Source organism: Passer montanus, unplaced genomic scaffold (genome assembly GCF_014805655.1).
Source record: "Passer montanus isolate IOZ18808 unplaced genomic scaffold, ASM1480565v1 scaffold84, whole genome shotgun sequence".
Taxonomy (NCBI): domain Eukaryota; kingdom Metazoa; phylum Chordata; class Aves; order Passeriformes; family Passeridae; genus Passer; species Passer montanus.
Window position 1 is genome coordinate 276,512 of NW_024373701.1, and position 19,471 is coordinate 295,982.

Consider the following 19,471-nt stretch of genomic DNA (forward strand, 5'->3'; position numbering starts at 1 on the left):
TGTTACTCTTGGAGAATGCAGCAGACCAGAAATATAAAAATTTGGAAAAATATGAAAAATTTCTTGCAAGTTAAGATTCCTTACTTCAAAGTGGATCTTATGTTTGTCACACAAAGAAGATCTTATGTGTGTCTAGGAAGGTGAACCTTAAACTTCTTTGCTACCACAAATGGGACACTGGTGGGAGAATGTGAAAATGTTGAATACTATATTTGCGTTTCATATGTGTTGTAGCCAATGAAGTCTGAATAAATTAATTGAAAACTAAAACAGTATGAAAACTAACTGCATTGATTGACGTTTAGGAAGTTTTTTTCAACAACAACTCTACATTAAAGTTTATCCTTCTCTTGAAAAAGACAGTCTTTCTTCTAAAATTGTCTGGGCATAACAGAACAGATGACACCACTGCAGCCTGCACAATATCTCTTATGTAGAAAAACAGGGATGGAATTTCCTCTGAAGTTTTAATTCTAACATCCAGCTACTTCTTATCTTAAATGAGTGAAGATGTCAGTAACAGAAAACTACTGAAAAGAAAGGAAGCTAAAATGTATTAGTGCTACAAGGGCTGTTGTTTCTTCATAATATTGTTCAAAGGATCTTTAGCCAAAAGGCTCTGTATACTTACACCTGTATTTTTCAAAAACACTTTTTGTTAAGTACATCTGAAAAAACCAAATGCATTTTACAAGGGTAGCATTCATCTGCCTTACCTAGAGGTGGATAGAGTTTAAAGTTCTTTGAAAATAGCTTAAAATTGAATTAAATGGGAAAGCTGAAGAAATTGAAACCAATATATTTTCTTTTGTACTAAGACAAGAATCTCAAAAGTACAGCAAAGCTGCAACAAATGATTTCAGTACTACTTATCTGGTAACACAAGAAAAAAATGAAACCCATCCTGCATTATTTTCTCACACCTTGATAAGCATGTTTGCAGAAGTAATATTTGTATCTTTCACTGAAACCCTATCAGACAAAGCAAGGAGTATTTTCTCTGGGAACTATCTTCCTACAATCACACACAAGGCCTTCACAGTACAACCTTGCACCCAGCTCCTGACCTATGTGCTGCTGCTCTTTTTGACTGCAGGAGTAGTCAAAGTCAGGAAAGACAGTACAAGAGCTACAGCATATATTTGGAACATTATATGGAAATTAGTACAATTATTAGTCCTTGCCAGAAGGTCCTCAGTTCATGTTATGGCTTGGAATTCAGAGTAGTAATCCTAGCTGAAAATTATGCTCAGCATTTTAGGTAGCACAAAGGAAAGAAAGGATATATTTCAACACAGTGGTAAACAGTAACTGGGCATGTGTGAAGAAGTTTTATGATAGGCCTAACTGAAGTCAGTCACTTAATAACTCAGATAAGGAAGATACCTTTGGGAGAGCTGCACAAAACTACTGCACTTTAAATTAAAATAGAGTTGATTATAATTTATACAATTGAGAGAAGAAGAGAATAGTAAACTGCCTTGGAGATTCCCTGTTTGCTAAAGTCATTCTTAAAATATGCTTAGACTCAATATCAGCCTGCAGATGGTTTAAGGTAGGGCATTTGGAAATAAGACCTGACATGTTCGCAGGTGGACAAGATACAACCATTAATCTCTGGTTTTTTCATACCCATACTCCAAGAATGTTACTCCAGATATGTACTGGGGTCAGCTGACCTAAGAACTGAGCCTCTATGTTCAGCAAAAAAGGAACAGAAAGAGATACAATATGAAAGACACCAAGCAGATGAAATTTGGTGGTCAGATTTTTTTCAGCTGGATCAGTCATAACTAAGCCCCTGATTTGAGCCCGGCTCATTGCAGAGCTCTTAATGTCACAGCAGTGTTGTAGGTAGCTTCCAAGTGATGCAGACAGAAATTTGTTAACTCTTCTATGCTTCACAGACAAATTATTAATCACAAATGAAACCTTGCTTAAAATCCGTACCCATATTTGTTATGGTATCAGAAATAACTTTCCAAATCCTGGCAATCTAGGCCTGTAACCTCAGTGCTTTGTTTGACTTGTTATTTATAAATTTATCCAGAAAAAAAGGCATTTCCTAAGAAACTCCACGTCATTCAGTTAGTATGAAATCTAATGAAAACAATTTTTGTACAAGACAGAGCCTCTGCCACTAGTATGTATTTGGTTAACATTTTCTTTAATTGCTAGCAGAAGACCACCAATACTTAAACAATAGGCCAAATACATTTATTTTCCTGGTTTATCAAGATAAAGAGATTAGAAAGCATTCCATATTAAATTTACGCAGCTGCCCTAATGTGGTAACACTAGTTACAGAGGTAAATGTGTATAGTTTTTAAGCTACAGCTTTCCATATTAAATTTATGCAGCTGCCCTAATGTGGTAACACTAGTTACAGAGGTAAATGTGTATAGTTTTTAAGCTAGTAAACACTTTATTTTTTCTTACTTTTTCATAAGAAAAAGTCTGTGTCTGGGTAACCTTGCTGCTTCTTCAAGAAACTGACATCACATTAACAGTGGATGATGTAGTGTCCTACAGTTGTCCTGATCTCTGTGTGGTGTCCAGAGGCTGACGCCAGTCAGAAGACACTTGCCTTGCAAAGAGCTGATGGAAAGTTACAAGCGGTGTGGCTGCTGCGTTGTCCAGTACCTAGTACAAGCTCATCTACAGACTTACAGTCTCCTGGAAGATCTGCAACAGTTCTTTATAGTACTGCTGCACTTCTCTCATCAAGGTGAGGAGTAAACCTCAATTACACCCATATCATATTTGCAGGAGTTTTTTCTTGGTTTAGATCTACAGATTTCAGCTAAAGACAGTGATCTAGGTTGTATTTTCTGCCTTACTCTACAGATGTACAGTGCAAGTCTACAAAAAACAAAAGCATTTTTCTCTTGAAATTATTTTATCATTTGTTGAAAACTTTCCCAGTGAATTTTTTCCAGTGTTTTTTTTTCTCAAAACATTTTCTAAACTGTTATAGTTCATTAAAACCATTATATTCTATCTAGAAACAGTTTCAGTGAATAATTTTCAGCCATTTTATGCTTACTAGGACTCACAAAAATGCACATATGCTTAGATGTCCTTAAAGGAGAGCTCTATTTATACCATCTGTGTTAATACTCTACAATACTAATGTACTTGTCCTTGTCCTAAATAAAATTAATGCTAGAATAGCTTTCTATTGCTAGAGCACTTTCAGATGGCCTAAATTAAAAAAAAAAAGCTTGAGTCTGCATGAATATCTATCCATAATGATGTCTCCATTTTATTCCTAATTAAAAGCTCATTAATATCAAAGACAATTGTAAGAAACCCAGATGAGACCATATCATTTGGGATTTTAAGACTGAAGGCACTCACCCTATCAACTCAAAATCACTTATTCAAAAACTACTGTAGACATTGTGTGAAATAAAGTATTATACTACAGCAAGCATTGATACACCTCTTTATGAAGGCTGTATGTGATGTTTCATCTTTCCAGTTACTTTCTAGCTCTGAAAAGTAACTTAACCCACAGAGTAACCAGAAACATCAGAGAAGAGAGGAACTGAAAGGGGTCTGAATTGATTCATTCTCAAAAGCACCGCACATTTTCAGCATTATTGGTGTATGGGGGTAGGAAGAGATAAGCAAAAGAGGTGGATATATGAACAGAAAGGATAGTATTGGAGCTGTGAGATTTCCAGCACCTCCTCCAGAAGAGATCTTGTGTAATTTTTGGGCAGACACTATATAAACACATAATTTCTGTAGTGGCTAAGAAAAAACAAAAGCAACATTTATTTACCTTGCATGCTGAGGTATGAATATTATGTCTTTTGAATCTGGAGGTGAAAGAATATCCACAAAGCAATGAATGCTGATGATGTCCCTTTCTTCTGAAATATATAATATGACTTTCTCTAAACTCCATGCTATAATTAAAGTTATAATTAATTTAATTTAAAAAATTCACAGCAGTTCTAAACTTTATTACTTATCCCAATGGCAAATATTGCTAAAATAATTTAGAATTCAATCATAATCTTAAAACCAGTGTTTGTTTGAATGTATAGGTACAAGGGTGATATCAATTAGATGGAAATGAGATTTTCTTTTAAGGCTGTTCCTGAACAAGGACTATGACCACCACTATGATCATATTTTCAACCATGGAATCATAAAATCTATCAAGTTGAATGAGATTCATAAGGATCATTGAGTTCAATTCCTCATTTCTCAGAGAACCACCTAAAAATAGATCACAAGAATAAGAACATAATCCTGATAATTCTGGAACTCTGATAGGCCTGGTGCTGTGTGCACTTCCCTGGGGAGCCTGTTCCAGTGATCAACCACCTTCCCAGTGAAGAACTGGTTCCTAATCTCCAATCTGAACTTTCCCTAATGCAGCTTCATGCCATTTTCTTGTGTCCTATCACTGATCACCAAAGGGAAGAGATGAGCACCTCCTCCTCTGTTCCCCCCATGAGGAAGGTTTAGACTCCAATGGAGTCATTCAGTCGTCTCTTCCCCAGGTTCAACAAGCCAGATGACCTCAGACATTCCTCCAAAATTTTAACCCTCAAGACCTTTCACCATCTTGATTGCTTTCCTCTGGACACATTCTAATGATTGTTGCCCTCCTTACCTCCTTGTGGCACTCAGAACTGCCCCCAGCACTCGAGGTGAGGCTGCCCCAGTGCAGAACAAAGCAGGACAATCCCCTCCCTTGCCTGGCTGTGATGCTGTGCCTGATGCACCCCAGGGCTCAGGTGGCCCTTCTAGTTGCCAGGGCACTGCTGACTCAAGCCCAACCTGTAACCAACCCAGACACACAGATCTGTTTCTGCAGAGCTGAAATATCTTCTCCTCCAGTTTAAATGTATAATCAGGATTACTCTGTCCCAGGTGAAGATTCTGGCACTTGCTCTTAAAATTCGTATGGTTGGTGATGGCCCAGAACTTTAGTCTATCCAGATTTCTCTGGAATGCTTCTCTACCCTTGAGGGAGTCCTAGCTTAGTACTATTGGCAAACTCATCTAAAATAGACTTGATTCCTTCATGCAGAGACTACGAAAATGTTACAGAGCATTGGCTGTAAAGTTGAGCATGTATAGCCACAGTGAGCATGAAAATCCCACATGTATAGCCATTATAACTCTTTAAACCCAACCCACCACCCAGTTTCTTACAAAAACTGTTATAACTTGTCTATCATTCTGATGGACATTTTGTCCACAATGATATTGTTCGAGACAGTGTCAAATTTTGCTAAAATTCAAAAATCCCGTATAAACTATTACTTTATCCATGGGCACTAAGATCCAACTCTGTAAATCTAGCAAGGAGATTAAAAATGAAAACCTTCTTGTTTTCCTATGGGATATTAATTTAAATTACTTTGAATTCAGAAATAATTAACTGGAAAATCAGCTACAGGCCAAAGTCACACATGTAGTATCCAATGATCATTTTCAACTGGGAGGTCTAGGTAGTAAAAATACATTTAGTTATCTAAAAGTGTCTTTGAGTAGCTTTAGATATTTTGTGAGCCCCAACTTAATGGATCAAAATTGACCTCCACACAGTTGCAAAAGAAGACTTTATTTTTTAAATGAGACACTGAGATGAGAATTTCTACTGCTCAACAGACTGAAATCCATTGATCAGTGGTGTAGAGAAATTTTGTTTCATGGTGCCATAGATCTGACTGGAATTAACAATGGCTAACTTTCCATATGGTATGAAATTGCCAGATGTGCAATTATTCTAGGTTCAGGAACTGGCAAGTGGCATGAGTAACACAGAAAGACAAAACCTGCAATACCAACAGTCTTCACTCCTGTAAGTCTATCAGAAATGGTTATCTGTGCTAGCATTTTTTTGAATATATCACACTATTATTCATGATCTCTAATAGTACGTATATAGTAAGGAGAAACCATAAACCTCAAAGGAATGTTTTGACTGGCCAAACTGAGTCGTCAAAAATCTTTTAAGATCCATGACTTTCTATTGATGCTCAGGGCCTCACACAATGTCATTTAAGATATACTCAGGCTGCTTCTCAGTCTTGCATCTCAGCCAAATTTGGTTTTTGTGTTTCAGAATGCAGAAGAATGATACTCAAAAAGGAACAGCACAGTTCTTGGTTTTTGGGCACCATATCTTAATTCAACATATTTTATATAATTCATAGGCCAGAAAATCCTCTGTAAAGCAGCAATCTTTGGTCTTGTGCATGACAGAAATACAAACCCAACTCCCTTCCATCCCTAAGCTAATTTTTTCCCAAAGATTTCTATGCTTTTCCATTTGATTTCCTGATTCCACATCCAACTTGTTCAAAAACATTGTAATAATGTTTTTTGCTCAGCAGTTCCACTAGTTTTGTAAATGAAACCAGGAGAAGAAAAGAATGTAGTAATGATGAATCCTCTTTTACTGAAGCAGCTGCTATGGGTATAATATTAATAAAGATTAAAATTAATATCTTTTTAGGGGCTTTTTGGAAAGGGAAAAGAGCAATGACTATAGATTTCCTTACCCCATATAATTATAAATACACAGAACTGAGTCATAAATTTAAAGGAAATTAATACCTCAGTCTAGCAGAGGATACAAAGCTGTGAAAAGTGTTCAGTGTTTCCAAAATATTGTCTTTTCTGGCTAAGCAAAAATAAAAATTATTTGCTGTTTTCCTCCTTTCCTGACGTTATAATTACTTCATTATTATAAGTGATTGTATACCATAATTGGATGAGAGAATAGACTAGAATAAAACAACAATCACCCAAAATTCCATTTTCATTCTCCTTCAAAACAGAAAGAACACAAACTGTGGCTTCAATTATTAAAGGAGCACTTCATTAGTGAATATTAAAAGAATAACCAATTGAGATGCATCATCATAAATTCTAGCTATCCTCTTCCCTGTGTAAAACTGTCTGAGCTCAGCTCAACAATTTAATACCCTTCTTTTTAGTTACTTTATGCCTTTATGCTGTGACAGAAGAATTGAATACTTCAGCTTAAGACTGAGGACAGACCAGATTTGCTGAGATGACATTCCCCACCTATTATTCACACCTGCGATCAGGTTTGCTATTTCATGTAACTCTTCTATTTTTTTCTCTAAGATTTAATAATCTGACCTAACATTGATCATATCATCATGATTTACTTTGGTTGCTTTCATTGCTGAACCCATGCTTCTCAAATGAAACTTTCATAGATTATATCAGAAAATGTCTATTTTACTTTAGGGTGTAAGGGTGTATCTCTAGTATTTTGTTTTATTCAAAAAAGACTGACCAAAGACCTGGTCAAGGTCTGATATCTCAAAAGATGTTTCAACAGAACAATCAGCCTTGTCTTTGGTGCAAAAGTACATTCTTTTGCGTCTCTTCTGTCTCAGAGAGAGCTGAGAGTGAGCAAGTTTGGGTTGAAATGCATGAAGGTATATATGACTTCAGCAGTGCGAAATGTGAACCTGTCTTGTGTTGTACTCACAACCCTTGAGACTCCTGTGCCTCTTGCAGGTGAACACCTAAAACCTGGACTAATTGTGGATATGGGAAACACAGCTATTGTGTTCAATTCTGAGTGGGCATGTTGTCAGATGTCACTACCACTGCTTAATACAGGCACAGCTTCCTAAAATAACTGTGGTTTTTGAAGACAGTTCAGGTTTTGCAGACTAGTTTCACTTCCAACTAAATCTTCTGCAAGGTAAGAAGATGAAAAGGAGCTTGTTCCACTGAAGTCAAAGCAGCTTGCCAGTGGTATTGCTGGAAGCAGCAATGCTGTGGCTCGATCTTCAATTAATTTCTGCAATCAAGGAATTTTGCCAATGTTTGTGTACTTGAGAACAAAATGCATGATCAGATTCATACTAAATAGAAGCAATTCTTTACTCACTGTCAGGATTTCCCTAGGCTTATGAGTTTTCTATCAGCTTTGATGCATCTGGCATAGTCTCTAGCACCCAGACAGGACTTCCTCAGGTAATTTTAGGTACAAAAACATTATTTTTTTTTAGATTACCAACAGTGGATATCTCAGATTAGAATCCTGGATTTTCCTTCCTTCTTTACTATATAAACAGAGCTAAAATAAAAAGTCCTTTCACTTGCACTCAGGTTCCACTACTCTCAAAGGCAGCAATATCACACAGCACATAATGCACATAAAACATTTAATGTGACAGGATGACTCATATACATGAAGTCAGTCAGGTAAAGGATAATTGTTTCCTCAATAGATTATGTTACTTTTTCCATTTCTGTCACTCTAACATTCCTAGAAGTGCCTGGGGTTTGTTTTTTTTTTTTTTTGTTCCATCATATAAAATCTTTATTTTTAATAGGGTCATTTAAACACAATACTTTGTGCTAAAAGAAAAAAATAAATTGGAAAATGACATCCCATCTTCAATCAGTCAGTATCATACAAAGCATACACTTTGGAGATAGAAACAGAAAAAACCAGCACACTTTTCTAAATGCATAGATGCACTATAGTGCAATGATAATGTCAATTCTGATAAATTTTCAGCCTCCAGGTTTTTGCCTAGGCTTCTGGTATCTATTCATTGAAACCAAGACCTCCTTTATAGACTTAAGTTCAACATGTTGTGTTTTGGAACTATGAGCTCTAAAATATAGAAACAAAGACAATCCAAAAAAGTATAAATGATAAAAAGGAAAAAAAACCCCACGGAATATTATTTTTATAGAATTTTGAGATTAAGTCATGTTAAATTTGTGATTTACACTTTGATTACTGAGGTCTGAATATCTACCATTGTTTATGCAGTGGTAGTTTGGGACATGTTTGTAACCGGTAATGGGATGTAGTGGAGAGTATTATAGCGAGAATTGTTGTGCTGTCTGTACATATATAAAATATATACAGCTTTTTACGCAGAAAACTGACAGATGAGAATGACACAGGTTAAGTCTCAGAGCTGTGATTCAGAACTTTTCTGCCCGAATTCCATTTTCAGTGTTTGGGGCTCTGACAATCACCTGGGAAAGGAAAGCTGCATATTTTAATTATCATCCAATACCTGACAGAGAAGAACACAGAGTTAATAATGGGCATTATCACTGGTTTTTTGAGTCAATGATTCAGAGTGCCTCATTCTGCATTCTGCTTGAAGGTCTTAATGAACAGAGTGTTACCAAAAAAGACTAAAGAAAAGTATTGTATAAAAGCAAGATTTGGTAGGCAGTTAGTCACTCTGTGGGGATCTTTGATTAAATAAAATGAAATAAAAATATATACAATACTCTTACGGACAGACGATAAATTAACTCCAGGCTGCACAGCATATATAACATTACAAATAATACTAAAAGAATATGTATGTGAGCTGTGAAGCCTTTGACTAGTATAACTGAGCAAGTAGTTTCTTATTGTACTCCAGACATGCTTGGTGCTGGATATCTAGGCAATTCCTATATGAATTAGGACATGTTTTGTAATATCTTCTGTATAGAATAATGAACTGGGATTTTGAGCAATGATGCAGAAAACTTTTGCCATTTGGTGTTTGAATTTTCAGAACTAAAGTTCCATGTTTATTTCATTTACAAACAAATTTAAGCCATATATTTAAGTAAATAGTGCTCTTGACTGCTACTGCGAGAACAGATTTTTGCAGAATCACAGAGTCATTTGGAAGGAAACTGACCCATTTTCATAAGGATTTTTTTAGTGCATCTATGGTTATAACTTTTGAGTAAGTCACTGATAATTTGGAAACTAAAATGATTCATTTGTTAAATATTGTTTCAATTTATGTTTTAGAAAAGGCAGATTACTTATGTACAATTAGAAACTATCATGCTTAAGTGACTTTAAAGTCCAGGCTTCCACCCAAATGCAACAAAGGCTTGGAAGAGTCTACACATGAAAGTTCATTATCACTTGAAGTTCGGTTTTGTATCTGAAAAGGTAACATTGGCAGCTGAGATTTTACAACAGACTATTTGTCATTTCTCACTATTCACCACCTCTGAAACGCAGAGTAAACTCACAAAACCTACAAGATTCTGGGATTCCTTCTGTTTCAAAGATGTCCTATTGAAAATCAGCCACAGTAGGAAGATCATTTTAATCCTTAATGAAATTAAAATTTTAGATGACTGCCATGACATCTGAGACAGAACAATGAGAACATTATCTTAAAAAATGAGTGTTTGCAACCGATATTTCTTCTGTGAAAATTGACTCAGATTCTTGTATTAAAACTTATCGCTAATGAAGAATATGCTTTATATCTATCTAAGGAGCATTGAGTGTAGTTGGTTCTTCCATACCAGTACCTGTATTTAATTTCCAACATGTGTTCATTTTATGTATGAATCACTTGGCTACCAGTTTTGTTCACTATAAGGAAACTTAATACCTGACTCTGTTAAGACGGTTGATCAATATTTCCTTGCTGGTTTTGTGAAAAGGAATTACGTTGGTAAATTTTCGTTATTGTTGATTGGTATATATTTACTGTCATAAAAAATGGGCAGTTCTTTCTTTTATAACAATGTGGCATCTGACTTTGCTTGAACTGACTGATACACCTGGATAAATTTTCCTTTAAGAAATATTCATTTCAGCTAATTTAGCTTATTTTCTGCATGGTCACTATGTCCAAATACTCATGTGTAACCACTGGCTGTAAAAATCTCACAAACAAGCATATATGAGATGAAGTTAGCATCAGGCAGATGTTTAGAGAGTGGAACTTGGAATTTGATCAAGACTTTACTGATTTCTGAAATATCAGCTGAACAGAATAGGACTTTAGGTAGTTGCAGAGTGTTCCTATCTGCTTAGCATACAAATAAGTGTACTCTCAGGATTCAGTGACCAGAAATTCTCACTGTAAGGGAAAAGAAATAGCCCAAACCTTCCAACTTATTCACAAATATAAAGAGAAGAAAATAAGGAGTAAATGCTGTTTGTTTCCCTCTGCCTCCTCTGGAACTGAAAGTGTATTTTCTGCTTGAGCATTTATCCTTCTTTTCTAATACATCCTGCCATATGGAGGAAACTAAAGGGAATGAATCACTAACTTCACATGGGGTAGGATGAAGGAAAAGAAGGCACACAGGAGAGAGGAATGGCATTCTGAATTCAGGCCAGAAATCCTTCTGATCAGTTCCAAACATCAGTTTGGTTAATGGCCTGGAATGGCAGCACATACTTGAAAAAGCGCAGGGGAGGTGGATGCAGAGTAGATTAGGCGTATCAGTCTCTGATCCACTTCTCAATGCCTGGCTAGCAGCATGTCCTCTGCATCTCTTCACACAGTCTGGTGGGGCTGGTAGGAGGACCTTCTGGTTGAGAACTTCTGCTGTATACAGCAGCTTTCCCAAATCTGTCTTCTTAACTGAGTCACTATTTTGAGCAAGAGTTCTCCCTTCCTTTTAATAACTATCTCATTTAATGACTCTCTGTATTATTAACTTTTTTAGCAGTACAAAAATTTTTTAGTTATGGAAATAAATCATGATACCACCAGAAAAAACAAACCTAGTTGTTCTATGCGACATTTCAGGCACACTCAAACTCTATCTGACTGAGTGGCTTTTAGCACTTAGAACACTGTAAAAAGACCTGATGATGTATGAACCAAGTCCAGCTTGACACATCTGTTGTACATACACAGCAGCATCTGACATATAAAACCCACCTCTATCATATTTCAAAAGGATGACTCAGCAGGAGCCGTGAAACTTTCTCAATATCTTGGGAAAGAAAAGTTAGCTTTTATTCTTCCTTTGCATTCCTTGAAAAACCCTCTAAATGTGAAAAATACTGGAACTAATATAAACAGCAAATGTTTTATTACTGAATAAATAACAAGCCTTTATAACAAAACAAAATTTCTGTATACAGAAATAAACAGAAGCTTATATAATTTGCCCAGAAACCCTCAACTTATTTTGAAATATATATTTCAAATTCACAGTCTCAAAACTGGGTAAGTGGGTTAACAATGAAGTTGCTATTTCAATAATATACAAATCTAAGCTGAGATGGGAAAAAATGAGCAAGACACAATTCAAACAAGATTCTATTTCTAAGGAATATCTTATATTTAGGTATTTATAGGAATTTTCATGGGGAGTTTTAGGTATGAACTTCTTTGCAGAAAAGCAAATCTTTGACGTTTTTGTTCACAAAAGTTTTAGACAGTGTCCTGCCATGCCATCTGGTGCTAGCTGGCTGTTCATTCAGAGCATTTGCCATGTGTTCAGGAACTGTTTTTAGGTGGGTGTAAGCAAGAGCACTTGCTAGTTTGAGGTATAATGAATGGAACAGGCTAGTCATCAGTAACAGAGACATAAAAATCCAATCTACCACCTTGATTTGACTTTGTTCTCATGTGTGATTCATAGCTTTTCCAGATAGGAAGTGATAACTTTGCTTCTTTGTCTCAAATTTTAAATTACTTTTGCACAATATGAAATATGAAGTCACTTCATCACACAATATGAAGAATGGCAGTCAGTTCTTGGGAGTACAAGCACTTTAACGGAGACAATTTTAATTAAGATAGCATTGCAGATCAGCCCTTCACATTTCTATTCCATTGCCTTTTCTATCACTCCATTCCTCTGTAGGATGATATTGGTACATAGCCTATAAACTTTTCGTTCTATCATATTCTACTTGAATCATACCATAAGCATACCAACAGGAATATCTCTTCCCTACCATAAATTCCAGAAGAAATGCAAAAAAAATTATCTCATATACATTTCAGTAACTGTTATATGAAAAATTATCTAGAAATATACACCTTTATTTGCGTGAAATTCTATGTGCCATTTAAGAAAATGCTGGATACACCATTCTCATCTCTTATTCAGACCCTATTTCTCTAAAAACATGCTATAGTACTTGAAGTATCTTTATCATTAAGTTTGCAAGACACTGATAAATAAGTATTTCCATACCTACATTCAGCCTGGTTCTCATGAGACTTCAAAATCTCTTCACCACAGGTGAAACTGGAATGTTTTAAGGCAAATGGAAAAAAAAAAAAAAGAGTGTGAAGAAAGAAAGTACATGACTCCTTCAAATTATGAAGAATAAAGAAGTCTCAAAGAAACCACGCTTTGTATTCTCTAGTTGAAGTCTAGGAAATTAAATGTCTAATGCAAGCAAGCCATTCATTGTTTGGTAATGATGGCTAGAGAAGTTAGAGAAGCTTTTGATTCTCAGACAGTGGAGTAAAACCAGAATCAAGTCACATTAAGAATGACAGCTTCAGCAAAATGTAGGTATTGCTGGTGTACAAACTAGGACGATTGCCAAGATCCGAACACATTTGTTTTCTAAAACCTTATATTATCTTAATAAATATAAAAAAATCCCTAAAGTAATATTCACAAATATCCATACTTTTGATGAACTATGTATTAGTGTATAGTAGAGGTGCAGTAACACATGGAAGCTTTTTCATACTTAAAATAAAAAACAGAAAGCAAAGTGAAATTAACAGAATATATAATGAAGAAATGTATTCACTGCAATTTGAAAAGAATGCAGTTTTACAATGGTTTTGGACATAGGCAAATGAGAGAGAGGCAAAAGAAATGAGGAGACAGAGTTTCAACAATCTCTTTCCCAAATGTTTACTCACAGACCTCACAGACTCTCAGAGCACCTTGTTGGAAAGACAAGGGACAAGGAGCCATCATTCAGGAGACCGGGTAGTGTCTTGGTACAATATTTAAACAGTAGCACTTTGAAGTAGTGCTTCCTAAATTTTAATCATTGATTGACTGATGGTATGTGGAGCCCTTCATCAGTCTAAAGACAGTAAAACTGTTTTAGGACTATAACTACCAAAGGAAGTAAAGACTGAGGTTTAAAAGTACAAAACTCAGTGACACTAAGTTGTGGGGAGTGTTGACCTGCTGAAGGGCAGGAAGGCTCTGCAGAAAGATCTGGACAGTCTGATACAATGGTCTGAGGCCAACTGAATGAGGTTCAAGAAACCCAGTGGCAGGTCCTGCCCTTGGGTCACAAAAACACCACACAGAGCTACAGGCTGGGACAAAGTGTGCAGAAAGCTGTGCTGCAGAAAAGAAAAGGTCATGGGTGTGCTGGTCAATACCCAGCTGACCAAGAGCCAACATGTATCAGGTACTCAAGAAAGCCAATGGCATCCCAGCCTGTATCAGTAATAGTGTGTCCAGCAGGACCAGGGCAATGATTGTCCCTCTACACTTGTCACTGGTGAAGCCACACCTTGAGTGCTTTGTTCAGTTCTGGGCCACTCACTACAAGATGGACATTGAAGGGCTGGAGTGAGTCCAGAGAAGGGTGAAGGAGCTGATTAAGGGTCCAGAGGTAATTCCTAGGAGGAGCAGCTGAGGAAACTGGGGGTGTTCAGCCTGGAGAAAAGGAGGCTCAGGGGTGACCTCATTGCTCTCTACAACTGCCTGAAAAGAGATTGTAGGAGGTGGGGTTGGCTTCTTCTTCCAGGCAACTACTACAAAACAAGAGGAAATGGCCTCAAGCTGCCAGGGGCAGCTCATGTTAGATATGAGGAAAAAATTTCTTCACTGAAGGAGTGATTGGGCATTGGAATAGACTGCTCAGAAAAGTAGTGGTGATACCGTCTCTGGGAGAGTTCAAGAATTAATTGGGTGTCGCACTTAGTGTCATGGTTTAGCGGCATGGTGATGTTTGATCAAAGGTTGGACCCAATGACCTTGGAGGTATTTTCCAACCTTAATGATTTTATGATCATTAATATCAATCACAAATATCTAATGGACATATAGAAATCTTAGATCAAAGCTGGGAAAAAAGCCTATCTCCCTTGCATGGAACAGGCAGATCTCTTCAAAGATGCATAACCAGATACCATGATACTGAAATACTATAAAAGGAAATCATGGGCTTATGAGGACTAGAAAATCCAATGATCTTGAAACCTATCAAAGACATTTCTGCTCAGTATCATCTGTTTGAAAGCAGAGGATGATTATAATTTATTGAGTCTATCATTAATAGGCATATGCTAAAGAATAGAATTCAGAGGGTCTGTTTTATGTCATCTAATGAGGCCAGAGAAGGAAAATCCCAGGTAATGACTCAATTGTCATCCCTGGAAATAGATGTTGGAACAACGCTTGCTACCAGCTATGAATTATGTCTTATCAAGTTTTTACAAGCAATGAAATTAGGGGAAGATACTTTATGTAGATTATCTGCATTTCGACAAAGGTACTTTGCTGGGAAAGGAATAGCCTCAAACTTCTCTAGCGGCTTGTTAATGACTGTGTATCATTACTGAATGTGACATAAGAGCAAATCCCCAAAACATTGGTTTTGTCTACCTGCTGAGAAAGATTTCTTGACATTCATATGCATAGGATCTCAATGGAACCATAATTAAGTCCTGTTCCAGCTGAATGGGGTCAGATCTTTTCTGATTTAAAAGCCTATCAGTTGTGTTTTTCTCTACTATGTAAAGGCATTCTCTTTAGAGCTCTTGACTGAAGGGACCAAGTTGGATACTAAGCTTTTCGCTGGGCTACCTATTCTGTTGTAGATTTTACTATCTTGATGCTCTCTTGGCAATGCTTGAGCATCCTTTGCCAAATTGGCCATGAAAGGCTGCTCTTTGCTGGCAGCTGCAATGGCTGCTGGTGTCTGCGAATGTTATTGAGGCAGAATGTAGCTCCAGTGCAGAGAAACAGATCAGCACAGAGAGCCATGCTTTGTTCTTGGTGAACTCATCTAACCTTCAGACGCTTTTAAATTTTTTCTGGTTTCTTCAGGAGGTGTCCAAGACCCTGGCAAACTACAGCTCACTCACATTAATCACAGGTACACTTCTGATGTTGCTGCCAGCAGCAAATGAGACACAATACAGGGCTAGATAGATCCTGCCTAACCTGATGTGGCAGCAGTGTATCTGCTGCACTACAAGGTGACCTTGTATACACTTGCTGTATACTGGTTTAAATTTCACTGAGAGGTTGACCTGTGGCTTTATAAGAAAAGCATTTTACATGCTCAGATTCCTCAAGTATCATTTAAGTGCCTCACTTTCATAAGACTTATTGATTTAGTGGGAACTATTTAGTCCCAGAAGAAATAAAAATGAGGTAATGCATAATACCTATATGACAAAAGAAAACCTCTATATGCATTACATTAAAAATGGTTAGCTTTAAAAAACCCACCATCATAAAAAGCACTTCCCTGCCTTAATGGCAAAAAAGTAATAAAATTGATATGTGGAATTTGTGATTTTAAGTGATCTCCTGCTTTGTTCTGAAAAACCTGACTACAGCAGTCATGTAATAAGCAGCAACCCTCTTTCTTCTGAAAGTCTGTCACAGCACTTAAAACAAACACAGGGCTTTTTTTCTCTGCTTCACTGAATGCAGAAAAAAGTACAGAGAAGAACGATGGTGCAAAATGCTTTGAGAAAACACAGAAACAGGGAGGCACTGAGAGCCTATTCTGAAAAACCTTGACACTGTATCAGTAAGAGGGAGAATTCCAGCTTCATTTACCAAAGCCACTAGGTGTCCCTGCTAACCTGCAGCAGCAGTGGCAGGTTCAAGTCCTGCTGGAAGATACAAACACACTTCATAAACCTGTCCAAAAAAAATACCGCACTACCAAATCAGGCAGCATCATCTGCCCAGCTGTGCATCACTTCATTGTATTGTCCATTTATTTTATCTTGCAGGGTTTCGGGGATGCAATAGTTGCAGGCAAGGTCAGTCAGAACCAGTCAACTGCACTGTTTCCTGCTCATTAAATAAACCAGGTATGTCCTTGGCAAATGGAGACTGGAAACTTTCTGAGACCACACAGTTCTCAATCAAAAGCCAGGAAGTTTTCAGTGGTGTTCATTGCATTCGGTGCATTAAAATGAATAATGCAGAAGTATTGAAAAGGGCACAGATGCTGTGCTTTTAGTACTGACTAAAACAAATATATTAAGGGGCCTTTTTTATTTTTCTGCTCCATTTTTTCAGTTTTGTTATATGAAAGCATATGATTTGATTTAAAATCTCATTTCATGAAAGAGACAGTTTTTGCAGTAAATCTTACGCAGATTTAGAGGCTGTTCAAGCAAGTTTAAGATATTGCAATATGTTATTTTAAAAGAGCTTATATCACACTCAAATTAATAAGATGTTTATTATTAACATTACTGGGAATGATGATCACCCAGTGTTGCACTTCCAACCTTAATTATTCTATGACTCTATGCTTCTTCTAATACTGAAACAAAAAGGATACTTTTTGAATGTAGTCTAACTTCATTCAGTAGCATATAACTCTCTCTAACTTGCTTTCTACAAATTGGATCTTCACAAACAGAAATATTTTATTCAAGGTTGTACTTGGTCTTTTTATACCCCAGGAAAGGACTCTTTTTTTTCTCTAGGAAAGAAGAAAAAACCCATCAAAAGCCTATCTTTTCTGTTGCTGCCCCCCAAACAGAAAAAATCCCAAACACTCTCTTTTCCTAAAATATTCTGTATTTTTTCTGATGCCCAAAGTGTCTGGGTATGATGGTACCTCACTGAAACTACAATCTGACTATATCCTACTCATATGAGCTGGGATTTCTACAAGGTGCTGTGCTTCCCTCTGGGATGCATCACTATCTTTTCCTAAAAATGCATGATTTATTTTACAAGAATAAAACAATTATGCTGCACTCTAATAGTAATAGTTCTGCCAGAAAGATGAAGCTGCAAAAAACCTGTGCAGTATAACTAGCAGAATGCTAGTGCCCACTTCACCAAAAAAAACCCAAAGAATCTCCCCAAATAAACAAAAAAAGGGGTAATATTCAGTAGTTTGCTGAAAATCTTATTAGAGAGCATTTGAAAATATACAAATGCTACTTACAGTGCAAATTATGTTGAGATTTTTTTACTGAAAATATTTCAATGGTAGATTTTTGTGGGTTTTTTTTTGGTCCCACTTTTATGTGGTCATTTGGTTTTTAAAGTTTCAGGTATTTGATACCAGGCCTCAGAAGATAATCTGCTCATTTTTCCTCACTAGTGAAGAATCTTATTTTTACACTGCAATTCATTACTATAAAGACATTCCCATTTTCAGTAGCAATTTTTTTACTCAGTTTATGTGGAAATTCTGAAGAAATTCAGTGTAACTTTTACAAGGTTCAATGACTGACTTCTTCTAAAACATGAGAGCCCTTTAAATCTCCAAGGTTGTACAGCTTAATTCTGTGTCTATAAAAGCAAAAAACACATTAGATTTTTACTCTCTATTGTTGGTTGCCCCTCTTGGCCTTCTCTAATGTATGTACAGGAGCTAAATGCAATGGAGATAAATGCTTAATGAATGCTATCAAGTTTTCAATATTGACTTTATGCAACAGATGGTTCTTAGGCAAAACAGGAGTAATGAAATATTTAAGAGATCACTATTTATGAAAAATTTCAACCATTACCTACTTAGGTTGATGGTGATTAATTTAGAGCTGAGGCCAGTTGTATTGTTCTGCTCCTGATGAATATCTATAACACTCTAAGACAGTACACACAATATATCTTTGTTAGAAGGAAACACACTGGTGCAATGTGCCCTACCATTGGCCAGGGCTGTCCTCTCAGTTCATTGCTGACATTCATACACTGCTAATCTTGGACCTTTAAAATGAATATTTTAACTGCAATACTATCAAGTGCAAGCAAAGTTCAGGTCAGAATGCTTAGTAAGAATAATATAAACCAACAAAGGATAAGATGAAATCTCAGCACATAGGTGAGCACAAGAGCTAACAAGGCCTCACATGTCATCAGTGTAGCATGCATCTACAAAATAAAAAGGAGTCCCTCTGGGAATCAACTTTAACATTGCAAAGAAATCTCAACCTTGATGCAAAGGAATTGTTTTGCAAACATCAGGCTCAGAAGCCTTTTTTTTTTCTACTTTTCCCTTTCCTTCCTTTTGTTTTGCTGTTCCAGTCAACCACAGTAAGACATGATTAACAACTCCTCAGTGATTGTGTGTTTCAAATATCACTCAGATTTCTAGGGTCTTCACTGGACCAGCTCTGTGGGAAGAGATCAAGATATAGGAAGGGCAGGCCAGTTTCTGCAGGAGGCAATCCTTCTGCAAGAATAAAGCTGTATAATAAGAAGCAACAGGATGCAGCAGGAGAATAAAATAACAAAGAGCAGAGATGAAGGGGGAAATAAAATAGAAACAAAAACATAGTAACACAGGACAGGTTATGACCCAATAATAAGTAGCTGAGGAAAAAGAGAGCTAGTGAAAAGGATGCATGTTCTCTAAAATGCAAAAAGAGAAGGAAAGGTATAAAAGACAAAAGAGACTGCACTTTTACAGGTTCAAGACTTTGTTTATTACCCTGTAAGATAAGCCACTGCTGTTCTATATAAGTTGATAATAATCCCTAAATTAAGTAGGACTTACCACCTTAGCTAA

General features: G+C 36.5%; 1 protein-coding gene across 6 annotated transcripts in view; it reads right to left on the minus strand.

Moving 5' to 3' along the window:
- The window catches only part of LINGO2 (leucine rich repeat and Ig domain containing 2), a 476,779-nt gene that overhangs the window by 13,811 nt on the left and 443,497 nt on the right, over positions 1 to 19,471 (minus strand). The window contains exon 1 of one of the 6 annotated variants that reach the window (XM_039733194.1): positions 12,958 to 13,014. The exons of the other annotated variants lie outside the window; for them this stretch is intronic. The gene's annotated coding sequence lies outside the window, so the exon portion shown is untranslated. Of the gene's footprint in view, positions 1 to 12,957; positions 13,015 to 19,471 lie in introns of those variants that run through there. 6 annotated transcript variants of the gene reach the window in all.